The following is a 19,702-nucleotide window of genomic DNA, read 5'->3' on the forward strand; positions in this document are numbered from 1 at the left end:
GTGTATATGATTATATGACCATATTTAAAAGAGTTTATGTTTATGCATGCATTATTGCCTTAATCTCAAGCACCTTTTGAAATGAAGTTGGCTCTTATGTAGATATGATATAAATGTGAGAATGATGGTTTTTCTTTACTTTGGTATATCATTTGTTGATGTGTGCTTCATATGTTTGTGGGAACCTCATTAAGGTGGGATTAAGATTTCCTTGATTATAAGAGATAGGCTTTGAGGTAAATGTATAAGTTTATGGTAAGGAGTAATTGATAGTAATAAGTTTAGATATTTGGTTTAGGTGTTACCAGTTTCCAAGTCTAAGTTCCTTCAACTTTAGGCTCTCGGTTCCTCTGCTTTCAAGTAAGGGATAAGTTATATAAGCATTTGGTAAGTCATAAGGTTATTTTAAAGTGTATTATGCATTAAAAAGTTTTTGATTAGAGATATGACATGTAATCATGTTTAGACAAAAATATGTTCGTGAGCTTTCGAAACCTTATGTATATGATTTAAGCATATTGATGCTATTACTAAATCCACAAACATGATGTTTAAAGAAAACAATGGAAATGCTATTATTGTAAAATGTAATGCAAATTATGGATTTCAATATGATGTATAAGTATGAAATGTTTTTGGGTTATATCATCTGGTAATCTAAACTCGGCCAATAAGGGTTAATTACTGGCTTTCCATGGAAAATGTTATCAGTTTAGCCATTTTAAGTAGAGGAAATGGGGTTGCCCGAAACTCTAAGCCATTTAAAGTAGAGGAAATGGGGTTGCCCGTAACTCTAATCTAAACAAGGCCTTCTCCTTAATGTGTATGGACGGCGGGGAGAAACAAAACCTTGAGAGGATGTGCCATCAGGCCTCCCAAAGAGGACAATATCATGCACACGAGGGCACCCAAATGTGATGAGGCCTTCTCTGTACAGACTTGTCAAATATGGATTAACCAATATGTATTTATGAACAGCTATATTATGTTATTAATCATGAGAGAATGATTTTGTTAAATGCATTGTGAAAAGTTAAAAGCTCTCATGAAAAGAAGAAGTTTATGATGAAAAGAAAAACTGTTCTTTAAAGATAAGAGTTTTTGAAGTTCTGTTGTGCATTAAAGATAAAGAATTTGATGAAATGGTTTTAGTGTCCTGTAAAGATAAAGTTTCCGATGAAAGTACAAGTTTATGTTAAAAATGAAAGTACAAGTTTATGTTAAAAATTTATCAGATATATGTTATTTATGGAATGTTAAGTTTTATGACTATGAAAGTTATAATATTTTATGAGAATAAGTTTATAAATACAAGTTTTCTTATTCGTCAAGATGTGTCTAGTCTAAGACAAAGTTACCAATCATTTGATTTAAGTTAAAAAGATTATCTTATCACAAGAATATATATATATATATATATATATATATGCATGTATGTAGATAGTTTTAAACAATCAATATTATATTTTGTGACTTTGTAAGAAATGAAAGAAATTCAATCCTTAAGGTTTGGTAATAGTATTCTGATAAGAAAAAAGGAGAACAATTATTTACCTATGAAAAGCATATAAGTTATTATTAAGAATAGTATAAAATACTATGCATGAAAAGATGTTCTCCTATTTGAATATTCATAAAATGAAATGATTTGATTTACATGCATCCTTATTAAATTCTCATGTATCTTACCCTTACTGAGTTGTGTAGCTCACCCCTTCCACTTTTTCAGTTAACAGGTTTTATTTTGAAGTAGATGGAGCCTTAGTCGAGTTTTGGAAGGAGCTAGTTTGAGTTTTAATGTATAAATTCCAAATTAGAAATTTGATGTTAGTTTTGTAGTATTGTGTATTTTAGGATCTAATGAAAGTTGTGTACCTTAAAGCATTAAGAGATGTATTATGTGAGATTTAGAATTTGAGTAATTGGTGGATTATGTTATTCTTTGAGTACAATGTAGATGCTCTGAATATCAAGTGAAAAGTTATTTCATTTAAGTAAAGAATCAAGAATAAAAAGAAAGAGGGAAGCTTTTGTGAAAGTTTTGTAAAAGTTAAGTTGGTTCTTGTTAATATTAGGTTTAAACTTGATATTAGCATGCTAGTCATTGTCACAAATCCAGGTATCGGGTTTGGGGCGTGACAGAGAGCTTGTATCAATGGCCTTCCAACTTTGGAGAATATTGCTATTAGGGGTATTAACACAAATAAGATCTGCCCAGCCTGCAATAAAGACCCTGAGTGCCTCCAACATGCCTTACTTTGCTGTGAGTTTGCCAAACTTGTCTGGGATCACTGGCAAGATACCCCACTAATCACTCACCATAGCAGAAGATCCTTCTTAGACTCTGCCTTGCACCTGATCATAAACAAAACCACCCTAGACCTGGAATACTTCTTTGCTTCAGCTTGGGCTATTTGGTATAATAGGAATCAAATCATCCACAATGAAGCCTGCCTTTCTCCTATGTAGGTCTAGCAGATAGCAAAAAGTATTGTGTAGGACTTCATTGAAGCTGCCACCATTGATTTCCCTATTAGAAGACCAGTCCCCACCAGCTGGTAGGCTCCCCCACCACCCCACCCCCGCGGGGGTTCTACAAGATCAATGAGGATGGGGCAACAGCTGAGCATGATAGGCAATCCAGCGTCGGTGTGGTTATCAGAGATAGCAAGGGACAATTGGTTGCTGCCCTTAGCAAGCATCTGCAAGCCCATTATCCAGCAGAGTTGGTGGAAGTTTTGGCCATGGAGCAAGGTGTCCTACTGGCCCAAGAAATGCACCTATCTCAGGTCATCTTCAAAGCTGATGCTCTCTCAGTCATACAAGCCATTAACGACAACTCAACAAGGAATGAATTTGGTCACATTATCCAGGAGATACAGCAAGCCAGGCATTCCTTCGCTAGGTGCTTCTTTAAGCATGTATGTAGGGACTTTAACAAAATAGCCCATGATCTACCACAGTTTGCTAGGCGTAGTGAAAGCACTCACTTATGGAAAGGTGTTACACCACCTTTTGTGTTGCCTTTAATCCAAGCTGACTTATTGTAACGTCCTACTTCTGCAGGCTCTTTTGCTGTACTCTTTTTTTTTTTTTTTTTTTTTAATACTATCGTTTCCACTTCAAAAAAAAAAAAAAAAAAAAAAAAACATGTTTAGGCAAAGAAGCTGAAATCAAGCATGCAAACAATCGTTACTCTCCCTTTCTCAATTGAAGGGTTTCATATACCCACCATTGCTTCCACCATCTTCTCAATCAAATGTGAGTTGTCACGTTCAAGCTCAGCACAAACCCCCATCTTTTGCCTACCCTCTATCTTTCCATCAAATCCTTTTCTTACTACTGCAATGGTCGCCTAAAAATTGATTGGAATGACTTCAGAGCCATATGTGAACTCCCTAGCTCCACCTTATCCATTGCCTTGATTGTTATTTTTATTATTATTATTTTCTTTTAACGTTGCTGGTTTCTGCTTTCTACTTTATATGCTTTGGGTGCTTAAATTTTGTAGGTAATTTGTCTCAAAATTAACTATTTTTAAGGGACAGAGAGTACAAAGAAGAAGCCTGCACTTGACCATCAATTACAATGATTTTCGTTGTATAGCATTATTTCAATGTGTATGATGTAGGCTACTAAATTAATGTACTTCGGAATTGTTCCCCAGTTTTCTTGGGTAAACAATATTGAACTTCTTTTCTTCTTTTGCAGCTTCACCATTGATGCCAAACCCGCAAAATCAAAGGGATGTAAGGTGTTCTTGGGAATGGCGTGGCTGAAAAGCACTAAACATCAGAAAAGGATTACAAGGAACATCCTAAAAAACCTACAAGACTACTTGAAGGGGATGTTCTGTGTAGTTGAGAGGGAATTTTTGCAGCAAGATAGTGGATGGATCTACTGCAATTTGTACATTGATATATGGACTTTGGTTGGATAATTATCTACTGCATTTTTCTTTGCAGATGTGCCCTCTAAACATATGAATCTCCTTGGAGCTACCTGGTTCAGTCTTACCCTCACGTCCCTCTTTCTACAGTTGGGCATTTATTTCTTTGGAGATTGATAGGTACCACCCTCATGGCTCATGCTCCTCAGATATGTACTAATAGGAATTATAGTACCACTGCAAGAAGGGGCACCTATGAGAACATGAATTAAGACATGCAATAGGAAATTAATGATTGAAATTAAAAGTTGCAAAAGTTGCTTTTACTCTCAACCCTTAAATAAATTTTATTTTAATCCTTAAATTTTTACACTATATTTTTTCACCTCTCTCTCACACCACATGGTTAATTGTACAGTGCAATAGCATTTTACTATTGCACCGGATCTCAATCCATGAGAACATCTTTACTAACAAACCATTTCAAAAGTACGGGTAGTAACTTGCTACACAGTCAAGTACTTTTCAATTTTCCTATTAATTAAATGGCAAATAAAGAATATCATGACCATGAGTAGTTCATTGACTAATTATGGTAAACGGTCATGATTTTAAAAATCGATACGAACAAAAAATTAGAAAAAGAACTGTTTGTTAATTTTATGATCCGGCCGGGGTCGAACTAGTAATGTCATAATTAATATAATTAAAATATTTAAAAAATAGACACAAAAATTTTATGTGAAATTTCATAACTTATAATAAGAAAAAAATTTAAAATATAAGTTTTTTTATTTGAATACAATTTAAATTCTGTATTTTTATTTTTATTTTTATTTTTATAAATAATATTTTAATAGTTTAACTTTACTTATATGTTTTAACTTTTAAGTTAACTACTTATTATTATTTTTAAAAGTCATAAATGTCACTTTCTAACTAAGTGTATTCAAACACTGAGAATTGTGGGCACAAAAAAAACAAAAGTGTGTTTGGTAAGTGTACAGCCCCCCACATCCAAGTCCATTTGGGCCTTGGGCCATGGATCAATAGTACGGCCCAAGGACCCAACCTCTGCTCTGCTCGGGATCCTGGCCTAAGCCCATAAAAGCCACGAGGCCAAGCTGGGTGTTGTTCAAATGCCGAAGAAGCAGACTGCCAATTCCAGCTCGCATATTGCTCGGCAAGACGTCCCTGAACAATATGCGGATGTTCGGTCACACTGCCCTGTGTGTGCCCGGCAGTGCCTTGGGAAACTTCGTCGCCGAGCACATTTGCTTCACTGGGAACCATTTCCAAAGCCACTCACACCTAAACACCCACTTACGAATAATAACATTGGACCTCTCATTGCACTAGCTTAAAAGTGATAATAATCCCCCCACTAATAATTGGCTATAAATAAGAGGAGCTAAAGACTGGAGAGGGGGATGTAATTTTGTGGAGAGAAAAGAGAAGGAGAAAGAGATTCTATGAGAAAGAAACACAGAGAAAGAGAGAAAAGTGATTTCATTGAGTCTCAAAATCTAGAATGACCCAAAGTAGGATACCTAAACCCACCATACAAATAAGTTGTGAGCCCAAGTGGGGTTCGGCCCAGTAACCCTGTCTTTGGTATGCACAATTGGCGTCCACCGTGGGGCTCTCCTACAACACTGTGGTTCTAAAGGGACTCGAGCTCGGGAAAAATGTCTGAAAGGCATTCGAGGAGTCACGCGGAAAGTGGATCCGTAAGATCTTCTCGGGGATCTAGCTGGCGAGAGCGCAGACAAAAGGAACAAGAAGATAGGGAGTACGGTCAACAAGAAGAAATGTCCGACACGAGAAAAGGATCGTACTAAACCGAATGGACAGTCTCTGGTGCTACGGGACGTAGGCAGAGGGAGGAGAGAGATGAAGAGCTTGAACGGCTGCGCAGACTAGCCAGGGGCTTGGAGCTAGAGGTAAGGGGCAGGCGTCAGAGAAGAGACAGAGATGACCAAGAAAAGGAGGTCGACAACAAGGGAAATAGATATGGGGCGGGGTCTAATCAGTCCGGATCTCGGCAACGGCGAAGTCATTCACATTCCCGGGAATCCCATCAGTACCGAGACCGTTCACATTAGCGGGGATCTTGACGATATCGAAACCGATCACTCTCCTGAGAGTCAAGGCAATGCCAAGATCACTCACGTTCTCGGGAGAATCAAGTCAGGAATTCAGTCTCTCCAAAGGAAAGGCGGCCTTGTAATGTTGCCATGGATGCTATGAGTCACGCTTTGTGAAAAGCAGCTCGGTCCCCGTTTTCGGACAATATCGAACGGGCAGAAATGCCGAGCAAGTTTACCCGCCTACCGTTCAATTGCTAGGATGGGAAAACTAACCCAGTGGAGCACGTCAATCATTATATTCAGATGATGTCTTTGCATACTCATAACAATGTGCTGATGTGCAAGGAGTTTCCTTCGAGTTTGGGACCAACCACTTTGAGGTGGTTTAACGGGCTACGGAAGGGATCCATACATAGTTTTTCCGAGCTAATTCAGGAGTTTGGCGTTCGGTTTGTGACTTGCAGCCGAGTACTTCAGTCGGTAGATGCGATTTTGTCCATGAAAATGAGGGCAGGAGAGACCCTCCGTAGTTATGCCAGCCGGTACTGGGAGCTATACAATGAAATAGGCGAGGATAATGAAAGGGTCGCAGCAAGCACTTTTAGGATGGGGTTGCCTGAGGACTCCGGACTACGAGAGTCGTTGACTAAGAAGCCTCCCGAAAGCATGAGGCAGCTTATGAGACGCATTGAGGAATATAATCGACTAGAGGATGACCAGTTGCAAAGTAAAGGCAAAACACCGATGATGAATCCTCCCCGGCAAAGTGGTTTTCCGTTCAAATCCCGGGGGGGGGCTTAACGATTCAAGAATCGGCAACACAGATGGGAGAAGTAAATGTGACATTTAAGGAACCGGTACACAGGATTCTTGATCGGATTAAACACGAGCCGTATTTTTGATGGCCGAACAAGATGGGAGGGGACCCATCCAGGAGGAATCAGAATTTGTACTGCACCTATCACCGGGACAAAGGTCACACTACCGAACAGTGCCGGGTGTTGAAGGATCACCTCAGGCAATTGGTCAAGGCCGGGCATTTAAAGGAATTTGTGCTGGACTCGGGGGACAGAGTTGCGAGGCAAGATACTTGGCAAAGGGGGAACCCTCTTCCACCCCCTGTAGGGGTGATTGAAGTTATCCATGCTGCCCCGGAGGGGCTCATTGCAGGAAGAAGGAAAGGGGTGTTGACTGTAATACCAGTAGAGAGTCGCTCGGACGTACAACCGCCAAAGAAGAAAATGAAGTTTACACGAGAGCCTATCGCATTTGACGATGACGATTTGGAGGGAACAATCCAACCACATGATGATGCATTAGTGGTCACTGCCTGGATAAGTGGTTTCTTGGTAAAAAGGTTAATGGTAGACCAAGGAAATGGAGCCGACGTAATGTACCCAGATCTGTTCAGGGGGCTTGGATTGAAGAAGGAGGACCTTGTGAAGCACACTTTGCCCTTGGTTGGGTTCGATGGTAAGGTAGTAATTCCTGAAAGACAAATTTCATTTCCCGTAATTATGGGGGGGAAGGAGGTGGTAGTAACATTTATAATAGTAACTTCATTTTCCCTGTATACGGCGATTCTGCGAAGACCCTGGATCCATTCAATGGGGGCTGTCCCATCTACCCTGCATGTAAAGATCAAGTTCCCAACCGAGCAGGGTATTGCCGTGATAAAGGAGACCAGCAAGTGGCAAGACAATGCCTTATTGCCGTAGTTAATTGGAAGCGGGAGAATCAAGTCAATCAAGGAGAAACAACCGAACAACTAGTGAGAGACAAGGGGAAAGGGCAGTCCGAACAGGAGCAAGTTAGGCGGGAAGATCCATCCCGAAAGGTCTCTTTATAGCAATCACAGGAGCCCCGAGAAGGAATGGGGGCTAGCTGCGCCAAGGAGCTAATAAAGGTAAAGATATTACCCAATACTAATAAATATTTTCAGGTTGGAGCAAGTATGAAAGATGAGGATAGAGTGCAAGTGTTGTTGTTATAGATGTCTTCGCTTGGAGCCCCTATGAAGTTCCCGGGGTTGATCCTGGGTTTATCGTTCACAAGCTTAATGTAAACCCCTCATATCCCCCAAAGAAGCAGAAGCCGAGAAGATCAACCAAAGACCATGTTGAGGCTGTAAGGCAGGAGGTTAAAAGGCTGAAGGAGGCCGAGCGATAAAGGAGATCTTTTTCCTGGAGTGGCTGGCGAATACCGTGGTTGTCAAGAAGAAGAACGACAAATGGAGGGTCTGTGTAGATTTCATGGATTTAAACTGAGCATGCCCGAAGGACCCGTTTCCTATGCCAAAAATTGATTAATTGGTGGACGCCACTTACGGGCACCCGAGGATGAGTTTCCTGGATGCCTTTCAAGGATACCATCAGATCGCTCTGACTGCCGAAGACCAGGAGAAAACGGAATTCATATCTCCCGACGCTAATTATCATTACACCGTGATGCCCTTTGGGCTAAAGAATGCCGGGGCGACATATCAGCGGATGATGACGAGGATGTTTCGAGACAAAATTGGGCATACGGTTGAAGTGCATTTTGACGACATGGTGGTAAAGAGCAAGCAAGAAGCATGGTATGTAAAGGATCTTCGGGGGGTGTTTGAGATATTGCGGAAACATAGGTTGCGCCTTAACGCAGAAAAATGTGCCTTTGGAATGGGGGCTGGCAAATTTTTGGGATACTTAATCACCAACCGCGGGATAGAAGTTAATCCTGACCAGATCGAGGCCGTGAAGCGTCTCAGGTCACCGAGTAATCCGAAAGAAGTACAGGTGTTGGCTGGGATGTTAGCCGCTCTTAACCGATTCATCTCAAAATTTTCGGATCGTTGCCGTCCATTTTATCAGCTTTTAAAGAAGTGGAAGGGATTTCGGTGGGATGATGAATGTGAAAAGGCTTTCCAGGATCTCAAGAAATACTTAACACGGGCATCGATGTTGACAGCACCAAAGCCCGGAGAGGAGCTGTTTATGTACCTCTTGGTATCCGACCATGCTGTAAGTGTCGTACTTTTAAGAGACTGGGGAGTACAACAACCCATGTATTATATTAGCAAGACCCTAGTCGATGTAGAGACCAGATATTTGCCTTTAGAAAAATTGGTGTTGACCTTAGTACATGCCACCAGGAAGTTGCCTCAGTATTTTCAAGCTCATACCGTGTATGTGTTGACCGAATACCCCCTATAGTCATTATTGAAAAGATCTAACTTCACGGGGCGGATAGCTAAGTAGGGGACACGACTCGGGGCATTCGATGTAAGGTATAAGCCGATAAGTTCAGTAAAAGGGTAGGTATTAGCTGATTTTGTGGCGGAATTCTCCCCTATGAACCAAGGGGAAATGGTCTGTCAGTTGGAGCATCGTCCGTGGAAGGTGCATGTGGACGGTGCTTCTAGCGCCAAAGGGGCCGAAGCCGGGATCGTCATAATTACTCCGGAAGGTATACTGTCGGAGCATTCGTTCAGGTTGGGGTTTAATGCCTCCAACAATGAGGTAGAGTATGAAACTTTGCTTGCCGGATTGAGGGCAGTCTCAAGATTGGAAGCCCGGATTGAGGGCAAGTGCAAGGAAGTTTTGAGGCTCAAGATCCCCGGATGAAAGCATACTTAGAGTTGGCAAAGCAGGCCATGAGTAACTTTTGTACGATTAAGGTGATCCAAGTGGCCCGGGCGTAGAATAGACATGCCGACTCCCTCGCCACACTGGCATCATCAATAGCCGAGGAAATACCCCGACTAATCAAAGTGGAGCTTGTCACAGAGCCTAACATTAAGGTGGCAGGAGATGTGGAGGCCGCAAGGGTCGAAGTCACAGTAATCGCAACACTTGGACCATGCTGGATGAATCCCATCATTGACTTCTTAGCCGAGGATCGAATCCCGAACAATGAAAAGGAGGCCAACAAGATTCGTAGGGTAGCTGCCCGGTATTGGTTGTCGAAAGATTGGAAGCTCTATCGCAGGTCATTCAAGGGACCGTACCTTTTATGCCTGCACCCAGAGAAAGTGGGCCAACTCTTGGCCGAGTTGCATGAAGGAGTGTGCGGCAGCCATGTAAAAGGACGATCATTGGCGCACCGAGCAATGACTCAGGGATTTTGGTGGCCCCAAATACAGAAGGACACCGCAGAATACGTTCGCAAGTGTGAGCAATATCATAAGCATGCCCCCCTGATTCACCAGCTAGCAAGCCATTTGAACTCGATCAGCAGCCTTTGGCCCTTCGCATAATGGGGGCTGGATATCCTCGATCCATTCCCCCGAGCAACGGGCAATCGAAGATTCGTTTTGGTTGCTGTCGATTACTTCACCAAATGGGCAGAGGTGGAAGCTCTAGCTAATATCCAGGACATAGATGTGAAGAAATTCGTATGGAAGAATATAATCACCAGATTTGGGGTGCCAGACTCCCTTATATCGGATAATGGACTGTAATTCGACAGTCGAGCTTTTCGTGAATTTTGCAGCAACCTCGGCATCAGGAACAAATATTCCTCTCCAGCGTATCCCCAAAGTAATGGCCAGGCTGAGGCCATGAACAAGGTAATCGTGAATGGCCTAAAGAGGAGGCTAGAAGATGCAAAGGGTAACTGGGCTGAGGAACTACCCAATGTTTTGTGGGCATACCAGACAACTCCTCAGAGGTCTACGGGGGAGACCCCATTCTCTCTCACATACGAGACGGAAGCCGTGATACCAGCCGAGGTCAATTTGTGTAGCGCGCGAGTTTCAGAATTCCACATGTCCTAGAATGATAGTCTGCTGGTAGAGCGTCTTGATTTACTTGAAGAATTTCAGGATACAGCGACTATACAACTAGCCGAATATCAACAAAAGCTTGCCCGACGCTATAACCAAGATATAAGGGTGAGGGAATTCAATGTCGAAGATCTAGTACTAAGGAAAGCCGTAGGAAACATGCGAGATACAAATGCCGGGAAGCTAGCCCAGACTTGGGAAGGACCTTACAGAATTACAACCATTGCAGGCGTAGGAGCGTATTATCTAGAAGACATGGACAAGATACCGTTGCCCTGACCATGGAATGTTTATAATCTCAAGAAGTTTTATCAATGATCGTCCATACATGAAAAAATGTACCTTGTACTAACTAATATGATAACGATGTAACTTGTTCGTGCAGGCTCAATCAACTCTATTTATTTAGCACGTCCGGTCGTTAAACACGAAGGAAGGTGAGGAGATTCAAGCAGTCAGTTATATTCTAAGGATAGAAGCCTGCTTCTCGGTTCGATCCCTATCACCGAGCAGGTGGAAACCTTATTCGAAAAAATATTCTAAGGACTGAAGCCTACTTCTCGGTTCGATCCTTATCACCAAGCAGGCGGAAACCTTATTCAAAAAACATTCTAAGGACAGAAGCCTGCTTTTCGGTTCGATCCCTATCACCGAGTAGGTGGAAACCTTATTCGAAAAACATTCTAAGGATAGAAGTCTGCTTCTCGATTCGATCCCTATCACCGAGCAAGTGGAAACCTTATTCAAAAAACATTCTAAGGACGGAAGCCTACTTCTCGGTTCGATCCCTATCACCGAGCAGGTGGAAACCTTATTCGAAAAAATATTCTAAGGACTGAAGCCTACTTCTTGGTTCGATCCCTATCATCGAGCAGGTGGAAACCTTATTTAAAAAATATTCTAAGTATTGAAGCCTGTTTCTCGGTTCGATCCTTATCACCGAGTAGGTGGAAACCTAATTCAAAAAATATTCTAGGGCGGAAACATGCCCTGTTCATTAGGAAAACATACATGCACGGAAAAGCAGAAGTATTACAAAGAGATTAGAATATAGCTGGATAATCACAAATGCAATTAAGGCAACTGGTCGGCAAATAAACCTTAGTCAAAATCAAACATGAAAAATCAATTACTTCGTCACCAAAATCCGGTGACATTAAATTTAAACCTAGAAATTAAATAACTGTTTAATAAAAACCCAGAAATTAAATAACTGTTTAGTTGCCACAGCTCGGCGACGTAGGCGAACCAACTCAAAATAAAAGTTACTTAAGTAAAGCAAATGAGGAATGATGTAAAATAGGTTCGGCAATTAAGCGGTAAGATCCACGGCTGCGTCTTGGATGCCATCTTGGTAGACTGATGCTCAGAAGCAGAAGGTTGGGGGTGAACATTTTCGCCGGAAGGGCCGTCAGTGGGGGAGTTGCTGATGGCTTCTGTCCCGATCAGTTCCACGTGAGCGTCAATCTGCTCCACCAGCTCCCTTAAACTGTCTGTCTCCTCCTCATCAGTAGGTCCTGCAGGGTTCTGCACAGCTGGGGAAGTGTCTGGAAAGGGAATCCGGCTAGGATCCCTTAAAGGGGAGTCCTTAGGCACTCCTAAGGAGTGTAGGGCAGCCATCCAACCTTCCTAAAAAGACAGCTGCCGAGCTTGCATTACAATCGATTCCATGCCCTTTTCCGCATCAGCAAATCCTTCGTCATACCATTTATTTTCACAAGCTTCCAGGGCCGCTTGTAAATCAGCTACTTCCTCAGATAAGGTAACGTTTAGGCTCGCTGCTTTGGTCAGCTTCAAGTCCATTTCATTTTGTTTCGATACCAGCTCTGCCGACGCCCAGGATTTCTTCACGGCAGCGGCTCTCTTCTCGGTGGCATCAGCAGTTTTTGTTTTATCCTTAGCTGTTTTGACAACCTCCTCCCTACCGACCTTTTCCTAATCGACCTCCTCAAAAAGATCCTTCACCCTCTCGTTCAGGATATGAGCTAGCTGAGCGGCCTGTTGAGATGACATTAATCATGCACGGCAATTTAATGAGAATGTGTGTAAAAGACAAGTATACAAGGAAAGAAAGGTTACCGCGATAGTGTGCCATTGAAGTCTCCTCCCCATGGACTCATCAGTCCCATTTGCAAAGGCGCTCACGTCCTCGGGCAAAAGAAGACCGTGCACCAAGCTTTGGGCAACACAGCTCCCTTCTCCTTTCTCCCGCGCCCGTACGCTGGCACTAGTTGGGAGAGGTGTGCCATCCAGCTCGAAGGTGGGCTACCACAACTACGTTGGTCAGGAGGAGGAAGCCACGTTCGTCCCGACCTGGGCCGGGGGCTCTCGAATAGTAACACCCCTCGACGGTTGAGGGGGAGTTTGGATTTGAGCATCTCCTGGGCTGGTGGAGGTTAAGTCAGCGACCCGTTGTCTTTTACGAGCTCGTCCGGAAGGAGGAGGAGGTGGAGGATGAGCAAGAGGAGCCGGGCCACGTCCCTGGGGTGGCTGTTCTTGCATTGTCTGACTTGCGCCAGGGATAAAACGGCTAACTGTTAAAGTCTTGCGGGTCACCATCTCTTCAGGGACAGAGTGGTCCTGGAGGAGTCACTGGATTCTACGGCTTCTTGTTCGGCTTCCTAAGCAGGAGCCACTGGCTCTGCAGGTGCAGCTTCGCGTTGGATGGCCTCGTGAGCACATTCCCGAAGATACCGAGATGCTACTTCAGCTGATTCGTCCCTTATAGGTGCTAGCTTGCCCGAACAGGTATACCACAGGCCGATATCTCCAGCTTCACCTACGGTAAAATTTGGGGGCAAGAAGTTCGTATGCTGAACGTCTATATAGGAGAGGAGAGGGCTGTTTACAATGAGAGCTTGGCCGAAGGGTTGCCAAGTGGAGTACACGGGGTCCACACCGAGAATGAGATGGGACGCTCGAAGCTGCCCGCCCCGATGAACAAAAATCTCGGACCTGAGTACAAAGTTCAAGTCCCGTACGTGAACTGTTCTAATATCTTGGGTAAACACCGAACCGTCTGCAACAAAAGATAGCGAGTCAAAGTTAGGGTAAATAAATAGCTATGAACAGAAGGGATAAAGCAAATTAAAGATTAGAATGAACCCACTTCACACCGTGATAAAGGGGGAGGGATACCACCGGCAAACCAATTGCCGCACACTCGAACGTATTCCCCGGTAGAATTTCAATTAGAGTCCGGCAGGCATGAAATTAGTCGTACCCTCATGTCTCTAACCTTTAAATAGTAATTAGATTTCTTCTTTCCACACAGGCTGTACATGTGGTTTATGTCATGATGATCTAATTGCAAACCAAATGTTTGATTTAACCTACTCACACAACTCACTACCCGGTAAAAATTTGGGGGAAGTTGGTCGGGACACAATCCATAGTATCTAAGGGCATTAAGCAAAAGAGGGTCTATAGGAAACCTAACCCCACCCTCTAGAATAGACATCAACAGGAAAAAGGCAGTGTCTGCCCCTCTGTGGAGAGTGATTTCGCTTTCATGGCAATGCATCACCTCCACATCATCAGGAACGCTATAGTTTTGCCTAAAAGTGGCTAAGGGCACCCCGGCATTCAAAAGATAAGCAAAACCCATCTTAAAGACTAAGAATCAAAAAGAGCTTGGGGAAAAGAAATTAAAGCAAAGGAAAGGGGAAAGAGACTTTTGGCTCTAAGGGAGAGGAGAATTCTGGGTTTGTGGACAAGTACGCAAGTGAATGCTCGACTGAGAGAAATTTCAGAGGACGAAGAATGAAAAAGTGAGAAAATGAATTGAGATGGACCATTTATAGGAACCAGGAAAAGTGGGCATCAGTTAATAAGTAACAATAAGTGTTAATTAGCAATAATGAAGCAAAAAGAGAGACCTTAGAGATACCCAGGGCAACCACATGCGCGCCTCGGTTTGTGAACCGACAGGTAATAATGGCAGCTGAACCAGAAGGTTACACACAACACGCCTTTTGAGGAACGCATTAATGGATCTCTGTAACCGCCCAAAAGCACACCCGTTGAGTTTCTCGGGCAACTACTGCCTCTCTAGCTCCTTGATTCCTCCCCAAAAGCAGAGAACGAATCAAGGGGGGGCTAATGTACGGCCCACCACATCCAAGTCCATTTGGGCCTTGGGCCATGGATCAATAGTATGGCCCAGGGACCCAACCTCTGCTCTGCTTGAGATCTTGGCCCAAGCCCACAAAAGCCACAAGGCCAAGCTGGGTGTTGTTCAAATGCCGAAGAAGCAGACTGCCGATTCCAGCTCGCATATTGCTTGGCAAAATGTCCCCGAACAATATGCGGATGTTCGGTCACACCGCCCTGTGTGTGCCCAGCAGTGCCTTGGGAAACTTCGCCGCCGAGCACATTTGCTGCATTGGGAACCATTTCCAAAGCCACTCACACCTAAACACCCACTTACGAATAACAACATTGGACCTCTCATTGCACTAGCTTAAAAGTGATGATAATCCCCCACTAATAATTGGCTATAAATAGGAGGTGCTAAAGACTAGAGAAGGGGATGTAATTTTGTGGAGAGAAAAGAGAAAGAGAAAAAGAAAGAGAGTCTAAGAGAAAGAAACACAGAGAAAGAGAGAAAAGTGATCTTATTGAGTCTCAAAATCTAGAACGACCCAAAGTAGGATACTCAAACCCACCATACAAATAAGTTGTGAGCCCAAGTGGGGTTCGGCCTCGTAACCCTGTCTTCGGTGCGCACAGTAAGGTTGTTTAACTAAGAGTGTTTAAGGGTCCGTTTGGTACGTGTGTTTAAACAACAGTTTTTAGTTTTTTTGGAAATACGTGTAGGTGAAAAAGTGTGTGGAAATAAGTGTAATGTTATTTAAAAACTGAAAACATATGTTTAAACACATGTTTAAACACATGTACCAAACGGGTCTTAAGTCACAGCTCTCAATTTTTATTAAAAAAAAAAAGTATGAATAATAAATATTTTATTAAAATAATTTTTAGAATAAATAATCTAAGGCGTATCTTTGGAAAAGTAGTTAGGTTGAATAGAAAAAAAAAATGTCTTAGGTTAAAATAAACAAAAAAATTGCATGAACTAATGCGAATGCTCTTGAATATTCATGATAGGAAGTGTTATAAAATATCATTGAACTACTTGGCCCTTAAATTGTAGTCACCTACTTCCAATCAATTTTATTGTAAGAAGTAATTATCCAAAAAATAATAATAATCTATATATATAATAATAGGTGAAGCAGAGAGAAACTCAAATAGAATTCCAAATTAAAGTTTCAATTTTGTGCCATGTGTCATTCCAATTGTTCAATTAGAATCTAAAATTGGAGTCCAATTTTACTATACACGTGTACAATCTAATTATTTTTAATTTTGCTGTCATGTAGAAACCAATGAGATGAAATTAATAACACATTAAACACTCATGCTTTGGGAATCGGTAGTACCAATCTAAATCCATTGGACCTGCTTCGTGATAATACAACTATGAAGGATGTATAAAAACACGCACAAACCCATCTCTCTATAAAAAGAGATTGGAGAGAATTTCTTTTATCAGCCATGCAACTTCAGAGGTTTTTTCTTCACACAAATGCCCATCATGTTACAAAATGAGTACAACTCTGAGGGTTTTTTTTTTTTTTTTTAATTTTTTAAGCGAAGAAAATTTCAATCACCAATAGAGATTGAAGATTCAAAAGCGTGAATGGATCTTTTGGATAAACATCGTCACTAAGGTTCATCTTTCTGTGTAATTTTTCCATTTAGTTTTGATTCCCTTAATTGATATAGTGATGGGTTTGTGTGTATGCGCATACATTGAGTCAATATTAACATTTTTTGAAGTCCTTTGGTCCTTGCTTTATGATTGACTTCTCTTGCAGATATCAATCTTGCACGAAGATGGCTTTCAACCTATTCGGTGTGACCTTACTGAAAACAATATTTGCACATGGGAAGAATATCCAATGTCAACCTTGTGAATTCTTAAACCTATTAATTAGTCCCCTTTATGGCAAACACCTCTCTCTTAGTAGCTTCATGGCTGCCAATTTAGTTTCATATTACTCTATTTTGGCTTATAGTTGTGCTACTTTTGAACATTTTTTTACTTAAGTTTGATTGCTATGCCAAATGTCTCTAAAGTTTTATTTACTTAAGAACCAATTAATTGTATGGGCTTAATTAACCTTTCAATATACACATGACTGCGACTGTAACTTGTATACTATATCAATCTATAATTTGATCAAAGTTTGTCTTTGTTTTTATTTTTGCTATCCTTTCTCTGGTGGAACTATTGTGGTTCAACTCGCTTTCTTTTATACATGCTGTTATATGCAACTCCTAAAATCTGTAAGCGAGTCTGTATGCAAGATAAATAGCACCTTTATAAATTCTAATGAAAATATTTTTATTTCACATTCTAATTTGGTATTCCTCATTTTCTCTAACATTTTCTACAAATGTTGACTATAGCTAAAGAACTACACGTTACATCATCACATGGTTTAAGGAAAAAGGGTTGCCACTGCATGAGCTAACTCATTTGCTTTTCTTTTGAGCCAACTGAAATTACAGCAAACAAAAGAGCTCTAAGTTATGCAATATTGTTAAATAGGGTGATGCAAACTAAGGACCATCAAGAGCTCCCTTGGTGATTCTCTCAAAGTTCTCATCATAAGCAAATTGCAATGCCCACAAAAGTATTAATTGATTGTGTTTTTGTGGCATTTATTTTTTGTCAAAATTCATTGTGCCAATAGTTCATATGTAATATTTTAGTATTAATTAATTGTGTTTTGGTGGCACATAAGTAATATTTAAGTTTGATTTTCAGAACTTTGAAGCTGGCACAAGGGATGAGGTACATTGTTCAGGAGAAGGGAGTAAGTTTGCATGGAAGATCATTGAGGATATATTAGGAAATGGAATCCTAATGTTTAAATTTTTGTTTAATTGATATTTTCCATTTAGTCATTAAGAATTTTTGAAATAGTAATCCTAATTTGGAATCAAAGAAAAAGAAGAAACAAAGAATTGTTTAAATCTTCTTACAAATTCTGTGAAAGTTACATTGGCAAAACATTCATAGACATCTTAAAAAATAAATCGGCTTAACATTTTGCTCTTTTAAGGTTCATTCTCATACTGTTCAATTTTATCTTAAATTCCATTTTGCAAAATCGTTACAATTACAATCCAAATATGATTTCAATTAGAGTCTAATTTTGCACAACGTGCCTCATTTAAGTTTTTAAATTTTCGTTCCAAGTGAGTCATTCAATGCAAAAGACGAAAAGTCCAATAAAAATGAGTCATAAAAATACACAATCATATATCTGGTTGAAACTTTCTCAAAATTTTATATATATATATATATATATATATATATCTAATCATATAATTTTACACTAAGAGTATTTTTTTTCCTTTTTTTTTTTTTTTTTTTTTTTTTGCCAAGTGACTATTACAATACTAACACGAAAACCGGATGACTATCTCATTTAGTTAAATATTCTTAACTACACAAATTCCAATTTGCCACCTCCTTGGCATTACTCTTTTATATCTACATGACATGTCTTTTATACGGATGGTAAAGGACATGTTATTTTAGCTTACTAGATGATAGAATAGAAGGAGGCAAAGCTCATACCAATTACTTTTTACAAATTATATAATGTTTTATTCGCTTACTATAACTTTAGCAATACACTATTAGACATTTAGGTATGTATGTAATTATTATTTATTGTTAGCTTGATCAACTATCTTTTATCTAACTTATGCATCTATGCCAAAGGCCTTGTAGCTGAATTGACACCTTCCCATGTACAAAGTGTTTGGGGGTCTAGGGGGGAAAGGGTTCAAGCTACGGGGTTAGCAACATATTGTAATTATTTCTCCAAAAAAAAAAAAAAAAACTTATGCATCTATGAGTCTATAACTTTAAAGACTACTATTCCTCAACATCTAATTTATACATCTATGAGTAGTCTATGACTTTAGAGATTATTATTCCTTGAGAAAATTTAGGACTCAATAAATTATATAAGATGTATACCATTTTTCTTTTATTTTTTTTAAGGGTAAATTTAAAATTTCACTAACCTACCTTGTGGTTTAAGCTTTTGGAAGTGTTGAACAATGAACATAGGAAGCATATACTTCTAAAATGCCGAACAACACTTCGACTACTTGCTACTGGAATTGCCATGTATCAAAGTCCAAACTTTCAAATTTGCCAAAAAAGTGGAATGGGACATTGGAATTGTGATGAACCTTAAACCTTATGGTTATGAAGAATTTGTGATTTCGTGCAAGAGATGCTCCATCGATCTTGAAATGTTTAAGTTGGTGAATAGGTCTTTTTTAAGTTTGTCAAACAATAGAATATATAATAATGTCCCTTTATATATTTTAAATAATAAAATGAAATATTCTCTTCTTCTTCTTTTTTACTGTTTTATCTAATGCTATCCTCCGTACGATAAACCAAAAAAAAAAAAAAAAAGACCATTATAGTCACTTAAATAATAAAATGCAATATTCTCTCTTTCTTTTTTTATTTTTTATTTTTTTATTTTATCTAATACTATCCCCTTTATAATAAACCAAATATATATATTAACCAATAGCATCACTTAAATAATAAAATTTAGTATTCTCTTTTTTTCTTTTTTTCCATTGTTTTATCTAATGGTATCCTCTGTATGATAAATAAATAAATAAAAATGAATTGACCAATAGCATTACTACAATTGACTTATGCACGGGCTACATACTATTCCTTTTTAAGATTTCATCTAAACTCTCATTTTCATCCTATAAAATTTGAATCATCTGCATTTTCTAATAAAGTTTGCTAAATTATAAATTAGAACCATCATTTCTAACTAAAAATCTCCGCATTTATACATCTAATCTATGAAACAATACCTACTAAATAATAAAGCA

Source organism: Quercus robur, chromosome 3, assembly GCF_932294415.1.
Source record: "Quercus robur chromosome 3, dhQueRobu3.1, whole genome shotgun sequence".
NCBI lineage: Eukaryota > Viridiplantae > Streptophyta > Magnoliopsida > Fagales > Fagaceae > Quercus > Quercus robur.